General features: G+C 38.6%; 1 protein-coding gene across 9 annotated transcripts in view; it reads right to left on the bottom strand.

The window, feature by feature from the left end:
* The window catches only part of Tmem108 (transmembrane protein 108), a 326,253-nt gene that overhangs the window by 167,646 nt on the left and 145,776 nt on the right, over positions 1-12,831 (bottom strand). For 2 of the 9 annotated variants that reach the window (XM_013505805.1, XM_005406820.2), the window contains exon 3: positions 12,657-12,713. The exons of the other annotated variants lie outside the window; for them this stretch is intronic. The gene's annotated coding sequence lies outside the window, so the exon portion shown is untranslated. The remainder of the gene's footprint in view (positions 1-12,656; positions 12,714-12,831) is intronic. 9 annotated transcript variants of the gene reach the window in all.

The raw sequence follows: 12,831 nt of genomic DNA on the forward strand, positions 1-12,831 counted from the left end.
GGGTGGAGAGGGGAGAGGGTACAGGACAGAGATATCAGACCTATAGGACATCATTAAATGAGCAAATGTCCATATTTTCAGAATATCTAAAAGTGAGGAAAAAATTAAGGGAATAGAAAATACAGTGAAATAATATCAGAAGAATTAATTAATCTTGGGAAAGATAGACATCCATACATAGGAGGCTTATAAGACCCCAAATATACATAAACAGAAAAGGTATTTCACCACAGCACATCATAATCAAGCTGTCAAGCTGTCAAAATATATGACCAATAAAAAGTTCTAAAATCTGCAAAGGAAAAGTACCAAGCCATATTTGCTGTAAAGTATCCCCAATAAACTAATTGCAGATTTCTCATCAGAAACTGTATAAATCAGCAGATAATGAAAAGACATACTTCAAGTCTTTAGTAAAAAAATGACTGTCCAGCAAAAATACTCTACCCAGTAAGGATATTATTCAGAAATAAAGTATTTCCAAGACAAATAAAAAATGGTGATCAAAATGGCTTGATCACCAAGCTGGCTTCACAAAAGATACTTGAGATTGTTATATTCAGAAGTAAAAAAAGATAACTATCACTATGGAAGCACATGAAAGTATAAATCCCATAAGAAGTGATATATCCAAAAGAGAAATGGAAAAAAATGAAATATTATCAGCATAGTAAACCATCAAACTACAATGATGAACAAGAAAGGAAGAAAAGAACAAAGACTATTCCAAACAACCATAAAAAATTATTAAAATGACTGGATTAATTTCTTACCTGTCAATAATAACCTCAAATATAAACAGACTAAATTCTCTAATTGAATGATACAGGTTGATTAAATGGATAAAAACAAAAGAAAAATTCAACAATATGCCTACAAGAAACTTGTAGTAACTTACCTACTACAAGACATAGACACTGAGTGAAAGGATGAAAAATAATATTCTAAACAGATATGCAAAGCAAGCAGAAGTAGCAATATTTATGTTCGATAAAGTAGACTTTCAGATAAAAACTGTAAAAAGAGAAGGTCAGCATATAATTATCAAGGATAAGTTCAACACTCAATAAGAAGATAAAATGATTCTAAACCTATGTGCACCTAATGTTGGCACACCCAACTTTATAAAACAAGCACTTTAGATCTAAAGAGAAAGATAGGCTCCAATACAATGACAGTAGGTGACTTTAACCTCCACTTTCACCAATAGGTAGGTCATCCAGCATACATTTGTAGAATATTCCATCCAGCAATTGCAGACTACACATTTGTATGCAGACTTCATCTGCATACAAAACTTTCTCTAGAGTAAGCCATACATTAAACCACAGAACAAGCATTAATAAATTCTAAAAATTGAAATCACACCATGTATCATTTCTGACCATGGAATAAAGTGAAAAGTGAACAATGTGGAACTCTTAGAAATTATACAAGTGCAGAAGACACTACAGTGCACTTTTGAACAAACAGTATTTCACCAAGAAAGTCAGACTGAAAATTTGAAGGCTTACTAAAACAAATTAAAATGGAAACAGAACCTACCAAAATTTGTGGGATGCACTAAAAGTAGTTCTAAGAAGCAAGTTTGTAGTGATCAGTGCCTGTATAAAAAAGATTTCAAATAAATAACTTAATGATACATCTCATCTCAAAGATTTTTTAAAAAGCAAGAACTACAAAATTAGTAGAAGGAAAAAAGACCAGAGCAGAAAAAACAAAACAGTTAAAAGTACAAAAGATCAAGGAGTTAGTTCTTTAAAAAATACATAAAATAGACAAATTTTTAGCTAACTAAGCAATAAAAAAGAGAGAAGACCCAAATAAATGAAATATGATGTAAAAAGAGACATTTCAACTATGATTCTACACAAATACAGACAGTCATTAGAGACTGTTTTGAAAAACTATATGACAACAAACTGGAAAACCTAGAAGCTATAGTCAAATTTTTGGACACATATGACTAACCAAAATTGTACAACAATTGTATAAAGAAACTGAGTAGATCAATAACAAGTAATGATACTGCATCAGTAATAAAATGTCCAGTATCAGAGAGTATAACTTGAATTTTTACCAAACTTTTAAAGAACTAATACCAATTCTGCTCAACCTATTCCATAGCATTGAAAGAGAGAAAAGCCTTTCAAAACTCATTCTATGTGGCCACTGAAGTGAAGAAAACAGCCACTGAAGTGAAGAAGGAAATTGTAGAAAAGCATGACTGCTGTATTTGTGTGACTGATTTGGCCTCAGAGTACGAGATGGTGAGTTGACAATTTCACTATTTTGAAGAATAAAAATGCCATTACAGGAGTTGATGTGGCAAGGGAGTTGGAGTAACAAGGGAAGTTAACCAATCAGAGGACACAAATGCTGGAAGAGGGGGAAAAAATTTTTGTTAGTGTAGTTAAATGAGAAACAGCAGGTGATAGTGAAGTTATGTGAAAAAGCCAAGAAACTGCACAATGATTTACTGCAAGAAAACCTCTCTACAAAGGAAACAAGTGATGAATTTAAAGCTGCTAGAGGGTGATTTGATAATTTCCACAGGAGAAGTGGCAGCCACAGAGTGATAAGACATGTTGAGGCTTCCGGTTCTGACAAGGCTGCTGTAGAAGACTATAAGAAACAAGTTTGAATTCATGAAGGCAGAAGGATGTCACTTAGTAAGAGTTCAACTGTGATTAAACTGGGCTCATCTGGAAGAAGATGCCAAACAGAACATATATACTGCAAGGGGAAAAGCCAGAGCACAAGCCCATGAAGGATAGATGATCCTTTTGCTGTGTGCAAACACAAGTGCTGATCTGAAGATTAAGCCACTACTGGTGCACCATTCCTAGACCCCTTGTGCATTCAAGGAACAGAACCTGAACAAGGCCGGACTGCCTGTCATGTGGAGGATGAATGCAAAGTCTTGGGCCACAAGGGAATTGTTCATGGAATGGTTGCATGAGGTGTTCACACCACTGTTAAGAAATACTTTCTGACAACCAAGTGCCTGAACAGTGCTTCCTTCTGATGGACAATGCCCTGGCACGCCCTCCAGCCTTAGTCGGTGATATGGATGCTGTATGACTTCATAAAGGTCAAGTTCCTCCCCCAAAACATGACACCTCTCCTAAGCCCCTGGACCAGCAAGTGATGTGCAACTTCAAGAAGCTGTATGCAAAAGCGCTCTTCACCAGGTTGTTTCAATGTCACTGAGAGATGTCCTTGACTGTGAAAGAGCGCTGGAAGAAACATTTCAGTGTCCTCCACTGTATCAACCTCACTGACAAAGCCTGGGAAAATGTCACAGACCAGACCTTAAACTCAGCCTGGAGGAAACTGTGGGCAGAATGTGTCACTGGATGTGACTTTGAAAGGTCCGATGCACAGGGAGTGGAGGAGACTGTGTCCATGGGCAAGAGTAGGGATCTGGCCATTGATGACATGGTGGACCTTGTTGAGGACCATAAGGAGGAGCTAATGATAGAACTTGCTGAACTCCAGAGTGGGCAGCAAAAGGTGCTTGCTGAGGAGCCTGACACTGAGGAAGAGGAAGATAGGGAAGAAGTTGGCAGTGATGGGGTAAAATCCATTATGGAAAAATGGAATGAGTCCAGGATTTCATTGAGAAGCACCACTCTAACATAACTGTAATACACAGAGTGATGAATCTGATGAATAATGTGCTCTTTTATTTCTGGAGGGTTATGCAGTGCAGGAAAAAAGCAAGTGACATTAGATTTTTCATCAAAATTGACACTGTAGCTAAGAGACAAAGAGAGGAAACTCCTGAAGGAGCTCTCCCCAGTGCCCCTATGGAGGGGTACTCTCCTGTACTGCACTGCGCTTTGTTTCATGGCTTTGTGATTAAAAAATATATACATATGTGTATAATATATATAATATATATATGGTTCAGAATAGATTAACCTTATTTACACTGAACTTGAGAAAATTTGATTTCGTTTGCAACCAAAATTCCTTCATGACCATGTTCCTAGGGATCAGAATGGGTTAATCTTATTTACATTGATCCTTATGGGGAACTCTGATTCAGTTTCTGACCAATTCAGTTTGTAACCAGAATTGTGGGATGAATTAAGTTCATGAACTGAGATACCACTGTACACTGCTGATGGAAATATAAATTAGTATAGCTATTACAGAGAAGAGTATGGGGGTTCCTCAAACAACTAAAAAAGAGACCTACTATATGATTCAGCCATCCCACTTCTGGGTACATATACAAAAAAATAAACAGATACCTGTGTTCTCATGTTTATTGTAACATTATTCACAATAGCTAAGATACAAAATCAGCCTTCGTGTCCATTAATAGATGAACTGATAAAGAAAATCTGTGTATACACACTGTGAAATATTCAACCATAAAGAAGGAAATTTTGTTGTTTTTAGCAAAATGGTTGGAACTGGAGGACACCATGATAAGTGAAACAAGCCAGACACAGACAGACAGCACCACGTTCTGTGATATGTGGAAGCTAAGTGTTGACTTGAAAGTAAGGTAATGATTACTAGGAATTGGAAAGGGTAGTGTATGGGGTGGGGAGGGTGGAAAATAGAGGTTAGCCTTTGTTAGTGCCTACTGTACACATGAATGGAAATAACACAATGAACCATATTAATATGTATAATGTTAATAAAAATAAAGGAAATTCATAGCAGTAAATGCTTACCTCAAAAATGAAGATCTCAAATAAATATCAGTACAATTAAAGGAACCAGAAAAAAACAAACTAAACCCAAATTTATCAATGGAAGGAAACAACAAAGATTAGAAAAGAAATAAATGAAACAGACTAGAAAACAATAGAAATTACTTGTTTGATCAATCTTGCATGTCTCTATTTGTTTTCCTGAGAAACCACTTTGAAGATATCAATACTTAACAGAAAAAGGCAATAAAACTAAGGTTTTTTAAAAGATAAACAAAACTGGCTAACACTTAGCTAGACCAAGAAAAAAACTCAAAAAATTGGAAATGGAAGAAGAGACACAATTAATACAGAAATATAGAGGCTACTATGAACAAAAAACACAATAAATTGGATAGTAAGGGTAAGTTCCTAGACATATACAATTTACCAAGATGAATCATGAAGAAAGACAAAATTTGAACAGACCAACAAAGGATGTACTTAGTAACAAAAATTACCAAGGAGAAAGTCCAGGACTTCATGACTTCACTTGTGAATTCCACCAAACATTTAAGGAAGAACTAATAACAGTCCTTGTTAAACTGTTCCAAAAAACTGAAGAAAAGGAAAAACTTCCAAACTAACTTTGCAAAGCCAGCGTCCCTCAGGGATCCCAAGGCAGACAAGGACACTAAAGGAAAAGAAAACTACAGGCCACATCCCTGATAAACACAAACACAAAATCCTCCACAAAAAATTTGCAAGTCAAATTCAGTAGCACCTAAAAATGATCATTCTTCAAGCTCATACAGGCTCTATCCCAGAGATTAAGCATATACAAATATATAAATGTGACACATACAAACCAGAATTGAGGATTAAAAGCCATGTACAGAAAAAGCATTCATCAAACAGCATCCTATAATGACAAAACCCTCAGTACATAAGGAATACAAGGAATGTAATACAACAGACTAAAAACTGCACATGATAAACCTTACAGTGGATACCATATGTAATGAGGAAAAGCTGAAAGAATCTTCTCTAAAATCAGAAACACGGATGCCCACTCTCATCACTTCTGTTCAGTATATATAATACTAGAGTCCTTGTTACAGCAATTAGGCAAGACAGAGAAATAAAAGGCATCCAAATCCGAAAGAAAGAAGCTAAATTATCTGTCTATAGATGACATAATTATAGAAAATTCTAAAGATTCCACCAAAACAGTTTTGAATTCAGATAAATGAATTCAGTATAGTTGCAATTACTAATTTTTGCAACACACAAGAATCAGTAGCTTTTCTATATACTAACAACAACTTAAGCTTTCAAGGTACTTTGTGGACATGTGAGTGGCAAAACTTTGTGTCAACCAGTGCAAACATACCCAGGTGAAGCTGAACACGGTCATCAAGGCGATTTTGGTCTCGTTTCAGCTCTTACACTTTACAAACATGTGTTTTTGTACTTCTGTGTGACTTTCTGGTGATTTTGCTATTAAAAATGGCTTCTAACCATAGTACTGAGGTGCTGTTTAAATTTCCTAAGCACAAGAAGGCCGTGATATGCCTTACAGGGAAAACACTGTATGCACATCAGATAAGCTTGGTTCAGGTGTAAGCTATAGTGCTGCTGGCTCTGACTTCAATGTTAATGAATCAACAATGTATATTAATCAAGATGTCTTTAAACAGAAGCAAATATAAGTTCATGTAGTGATGAGCTGACAAAATTGTTTGTGGTTTATAGGAACCTAATCTGTATTTCTCTTATGAGAAATGGTTCAGTATTTGCTAAGTTAATGGTCACAGTGACTCTACAGAGCATAATTATCCAGAGTAAGGAGAATATACTATGTTTAAGTTGAGCTTTAAAATATTTCTGTGGGCAAAGAATGATGACAATCTAGGCCAATGGCTGACCTGGACAAAACTGAGCATTGGCTTTCCATCTCTCCACGACAAATCTGACTAATCTGGTGGCCAACATATTTTGGAATGCCACAAGGAAAATAAGGAGGAGTGAGAGGCTTGGGAAAATCGAGGATTAATTTAATCCTAAAAAGAAATGAAACAATATACTTTCTTTCATGTTTTCTAAAAATGAAGGCAGGGCTAGGGAAATAGCTCAGCAGCATGTCGCCTGCCTGGCAAGCGTCAAGTCCTGAGTTCAATTCCCAGTTCCAAATAAAATAAAATAAAATAAAATATAAAATAAAAAAATAAAACCAAAGACAAAAGGACAGCTAGAACCATGTACTTTAGGCTGTATAAACAGAAATGCATTTGTTCACAAATATAAAACTTTTTGGTCACTGATTTCTAACAAAGGAACATTAGATCTTTTGATCATCAATAGCATCCTCAGTAGTAACTGTACAGAATATGAACAAAATATTTCTGCCATGGCTACTCCTTATCTACCTACAAGAAAAGCTAAGGTTGTTGGGTCACATGGAAATTCAGGGAAGGGATCTCAATGAGAGGAAGAAGAGGGAAAAACAAAGCAGGCTATCATTTAGGAGCATTGCTGTGTGACCTGGTGAGAATTAATTTCTCTCAACTTTCTCACCTATAAAAGGGTTTGATATTTAAAACAGGATGACCCTAGAGAATGAAATGAAGCAAGGTGTCTTCAGGTGCCTGGTGTACTGTGTGTCTCTCCTTTTCTCCTGAACTAATGGTGTACAGGTATGCTGCTTTTGGTTATCTGACGGTAGTGAGAACTGGGAAAATAGAAGGAAAAGATATTCTGCAAATTTTCCCAGGCTTGATTGTCTTGTCCGATCATGAGCAATGAGTTACTTCACAAAGGCAGAAAGCTTCTTGGGATCATTTACAGTGGAAGTCATACATGAATACAGCATGTTTCCCCTTGTACAGCTGTGTGGGAGAGTGAGGTCATGACGACTGATAGGGAGAGAGACAGGTTCAAGGAATGAAGACCATGTGGGAAGCCAAACACATAGTGAGAGCCTGGCATGAAATTAAGCCACCCTAGCTTCAAACTGCTTATCCAGAAGGTGGAGTGAAAGCTCCTTTTTTAAAAGACTGCATTGTGAGGGACACAGACTGAGGGGCAGAAGGCTTGGTTGTAATGGCATTTTTGGTCAAATTCTTATACAGCTGCAATGAACACAGGAATAATGAACACAGGAATATCCTTCACTTGCGAACAGAAATATGTATTCTCTCTTCTTTTTCTTGAAATCTGAGTCCTCCTATCTTTTAAATTTTTGTACAAGAAATATTTCACTCTCTTCCAAGCCCATGATTGACAATGTAGACACAATTATAGTGACTGCCCTTTTTCGCAGTTTTGGGAGTAATAGGGACTGTGAGGACTATGGGGAGCTAGAAAGGAAACAGGAATGTAGTTTTTTGTGGTTCCAGTCAACTGTTAGCAAAAAACCAGATCTTTCCCCCCTATTTTCTTAAAGACAGAAACTTCTTTCAAGTTTTCCCCCTAAAATTTTAAGAGAAGCAAGACATCTAGACATTGAGACAGAACTTCCTCTTTTAAAAGACCAGATAAAGGGAGAGCATGGTCTCTGACTTAAGGAGCCCTCCTGCTGCAGAACCTGCAAGGGTGCTTTCCCAGCACACGAGGAGCAGAGAATGTGCCGGTGGAGTAACAGCACTGAGGGAGCAGGCACTCTTGAGTCCTCTGGACACCACTGTCCCACCTTCCCCACAGCACACTTTAAAGGAAAGAGAACACCTTCAGCAGAGCTCTTTTCCTCTGTCCCCTTCCTGTTTCCCTCTCAGAAAGACAGAACGAAGAGGAAGTTGTCAGATCCACTGAGATGCTGAATTCCAAACTGCAAGGCGAAACCTGTTCATCTCCTGCTATGGAAAAGGCTATAAAAGGGAATCAATTAATGTGAACTGTGCTGGAGTATTGAGAAGCAATTGCTTCAAGAAGGGGGCTGGAGTCTATTTGTATTTGCTTGGGGAGGGTGCTCTGCTATCCACAGCTACTGAAGTCAGCAATGGGTAAAAATAGTACCAGGAATTGGAGGCTTATTAGAATGACACAGACCTCCTTCTTCTGGCATTCAAGTGTATTAGGACCATTTATCTCATTTGAGGAGACAGGAAGGTGCTTATGCGAGGTGAGGCATGAGTATTACACTTCCTCTTTTATAGTTTTGATGTTACAGACTGAATATTGAGGTCAGGGAATTAAATGATATTGTAGAAATGCCAAATACTAAAGAAGTCTGTTCTATCATCTTGACTACAGTGCTTATAGAAAAGATTACTTGTTGTTCACAGCCACTTATTCATTTTTCTTGTACAGTGCCTGAAAAATACTTTCAAAATTGAATTTAGGGACCTAAAAATGTGTATTTCTTTAAATGGTATGCAATTGTCTTGAAAGATATGCTGTATGTCCAGCAGAAAGAGAGGCAAGGCCATATGAATAAGCAAAACTCTTACCAGAATGTTTTACATAAGGAGGGAGTAAACCCATGAGATGTGCTGTGAAGCAGGAATACATTTTAGTGTGCGAACTTATTCACAATATCAAGTCATTGGTCAGTTTTAACTGTGACCCTTAACCCCAGACTCTCTATCTCTCCTTCCTTCTCCCTTCTCATCCCACTTGAGTCCATACACAGGATTCTTTCATTCTCAAACTAGGATGAAGATATTTTATTTTGTGGTCCTACTTCAATCTTTCAAAATTCATAATTTATCTGAAGTGGCTCTACAGGAGAAGTGGTCTGTTGAATATGTACCTGGAAGAAAAAGAGTCTAATAAAATGAAAAAAAAAAAAAATCTGGCCAATAGTGATTTAGATCTATATGGATGGTTACAGCCATCACCTGAAGAGCCTGGAGTAAGCATCATTTAGACCTGTGCAGAAAAGCTCAGTCTCACAGTGAATCTCATGATGCTTCAGGCATTTTTTACGAGTTTCATTTTTAAGTCTTATTAAAAAGAAGCACGAATAAAGTAATGCATTTAACTGCATCTGTGAAGGCTTAAGTGGCTTTAAATGCTTATGCTGATAGTTCTACCTTGCTTTGATGACTGAACCAACTAGCAAAAATATCCAGAAGTATTAAGACTGATAGTTCTTCCAACTAGCTGATGGTCATAATCTATTTTTAAAAATAGATCCTAGGTCTTTCCCTCAAGAATTTGAATTCCCAGGTTCTGGGATGGGGCAATTTTGCTGCTATTATCAGCCAGCCTGGGAAATCAAAAATGGAATCTAGATGTTCTAACACAGGAGGATCACACCAATGTCCACATCACACCCTATCCTAGATCATGAAAACTGAACTTCCAGAGTGAAGGAGGGAAGCTTCCAAGTGAGCTGGTTGTGCAGCTGGGTGTAGAACCCAGGTACCTGCCCCATCCTCACAGAGTACTAGAGCTGCAGGAGGCCAGACCCATTCATTCTTTTTCCTGAAAGTGGCAGTTTGACGAGAGATGGAGGAAGTGGGATGAGAAATGAAACCACATTTGCATGTTATATTCAAAACAGAAAAGGAGTGAGTCAGTGTTTCTCAAATATTTAGATTCACTGCCTCTCTTGCAATTTTAGTTTCTAGCAACATGAGCTCCTGAGAGTTTCTCACCCAACCTCTAACTCTGACGACCCTCTACTGTCCCTGCTGCTGGCTTCACCGGAATGTGTGGGAGAGTGAGGTCATGACGACTGATAGGGAGAGAGACAGGTTCAAGGAATGAAGACCATGTGGGAAGCCAAACACATAGGGACAGCCTGGCATGAAATAAAGCCACCCTAGCTTCAAACTGCTTATCCAGAAGGTGGAGTGAAAGCTCATTTTTTAAAGACTGCATTGTGAGGGACACAGACTGAGGGGCTGAGGCTGCCTATTTTCGGTAAAAGCAACAAAGGAGAGCATGCCTTCCCCTGCCATGGACCACAGCCAATACACAGACAGAAGCAGAGCAAGGAGCTACATACAGTACACGCCGCAGTGAGCCGGAGGTCGATTTGTTTGAAAAATACTGAGTGCTGCAATGTAACAAGCACCATACTAGTAGCAGAAGTTTGGTCTGTGGATTAAAACAAGTGAGATAAGATCCTTGCCTCAAAGAGCTTATAGCTTAGCAGAAGACACTTATCCTATCAAAAAGCATACTATAGCCAGCTTTGGTTCTAGCATCTGTATTAGACAACTAATATTGCAAATCATATTAGGACAAATTAGAAAATGTGTCACTATTGTGGAGTCCCTGTGTCCCTATCTGAAGGGGTAACGCATATGCTGCAGGGTGGTTTTGAGAATAAAATGATACCACTACATGGAGTCTGCAGTGGAGCAGAAGTACAAGAAACATATCTCACCGCTACATCACCACGATGTATCCTGGAGAGTGACAGGACAAGGTTTTAGAGGGAGGTGGAATCTGAGCTAAGACTTACAGGTTATGGAGGATTCTGACAGGTGGGAGTGGAAAATGTAAAAGCAGAAGGACAGCGAGGCAGGAATGTGAGGATGAGGACATGAAACAGAAGATGTACTGGCTGTTGTAAAGTCCCTCAACAGTGCAACTTGGGATGTAATGTCACTGGCTCCCTGGGCAAAGTTCTCATTTGCTGGGGAGCGTGGGATATATGCAGGAGAGGACAAGACCAAGAGGAAAGCAGGAGGTAGTTGGGAAGCTGGGAGAGGGACACTGGGCTCCTAGAACTCAATCTTCTCAGACCCAGATAACAAGATGTCTACTAACCATGAGATAGCTGGAGGGTCACTACCTCAGAAGACCGAGCCAGCTGCAGGACTCAATCGGCCCCATGGATCACACAGTGTTATAAGGCCACCGCTAGGTGGCGCCAAACCCAAATTTAGACCTGGATAGGTTTGCATGTGTAGCTGGAGCCTCAGAATTCCAATTGGCTAGGATAGCTTTGCCCTCATCATTGCGTTAACTTCACAGCAATGTAGCACATGGTTTATGCCAGTGGTTCTCTAGGTATAATCTTTATACCGCCAGCAGAAAGCACTAGGAACTTGCCAAAAACGCAAATTATCAGCTTTACCAGACCCACTAAGTCAGAAATTCTTGGGATGGGAACTAGAAATCTGTGCTTCAACAAGGCCCCTCCCTCAGGATGCATGATAAAGCTGCAAAGCTCTGTACTACACACATGAATTTCTGGGTCCCATTTTTTCAGTATAGCAAGGTTTTACTGCACAACTGTGGCACTGGACAAATCATTCACATCTTCAGAGGACCACTAAAATGAGGAAAGGGGTAGCTGGAGCAGAAATACTTATCTCTAAGGCCTTTTAAAAGTGTAACATACCATAATTGATCAGTTCACCAGGGGAGCACATGTTTATAATTCATCAGTTCAAACAGACTGGTGTTGGCATTCACGGCTTTTACTGAGAGTGTTTAGTGTGTTGTGCTGAATTCTAATGGTTAATTTAGAAATGTCACCCATCTGTACTTTGACTTATTTTCTTTCTTCCCTTTTTTCCCTGCTCCTTTCCTTTTCTATCCTCTCTTCCTCCATTTCTCTCCTCTCTTCCTCCTTTTTCCTCTCTCCAGATTCAACCCAAGGCCTTTGCAGTGAGCTACATCCTAGCCCTTTCTTTTCCCTTTTTCCTTTCAGACAGGGTCTTCTAAGTCAGTAGGCTGCCCAGCTCAGACCTGAGATCTTTCTGCCTGCGCCTCCAAGAGTGTGAGTTATAGGCACATGGCACCACACCTGGCTTCATTTGATTCTTAGGCTAGTAATATTAATGCTGTATGAGTAATCTGTGCATGTATGTTTGGGGAATTAAACACAGGCTTTGTGGGAAGAAAACCAACAAAATGACTGCACTGCATTTTTTGTCTCTGTTGTGGTAAGACACAATCAGTAAGAACTAGACCTTCCACTGAATTAAAATTCCAAACACAGGAAACCAGACTGATTTAAATGATTAAATCCTAGAACAACCACTTTCAAATAAACTTCTCATCCAGAACCTAAAAGAATTAACAGTGACAGTCAATACTTACAGGTAAATCACATTCTGCCCTGGCACACCAGTAGTCTACAATCCAGAGGTCTATAAGCTGAAAAATAAGAGTTATACCTCAAATAAATGACTGGTGATGAGCCAGGAAGTTAAAAAACAATTAGCCATGTATTTTCAGTGTTGTCCCTTCTGGAGCCACTGAAACACACTGACAT

This window comes from Chinchilla lanigera, unplaced genomic scaffold (assembly GCF_000276665.1).
Source record: "Chinchilla lanigera isolate Chin_1 unplaced genomic scaffold, ChiLan1.0 scaffold00100, whole genome shotgun sequence".
Taxonomy (NCBI): domain Eukaryota; kingdom Metazoa; phylum Chordata; class Mammalia; order Rodentia; family Chinchillidae; genus Chinchilla; species Chinchilla lanigera.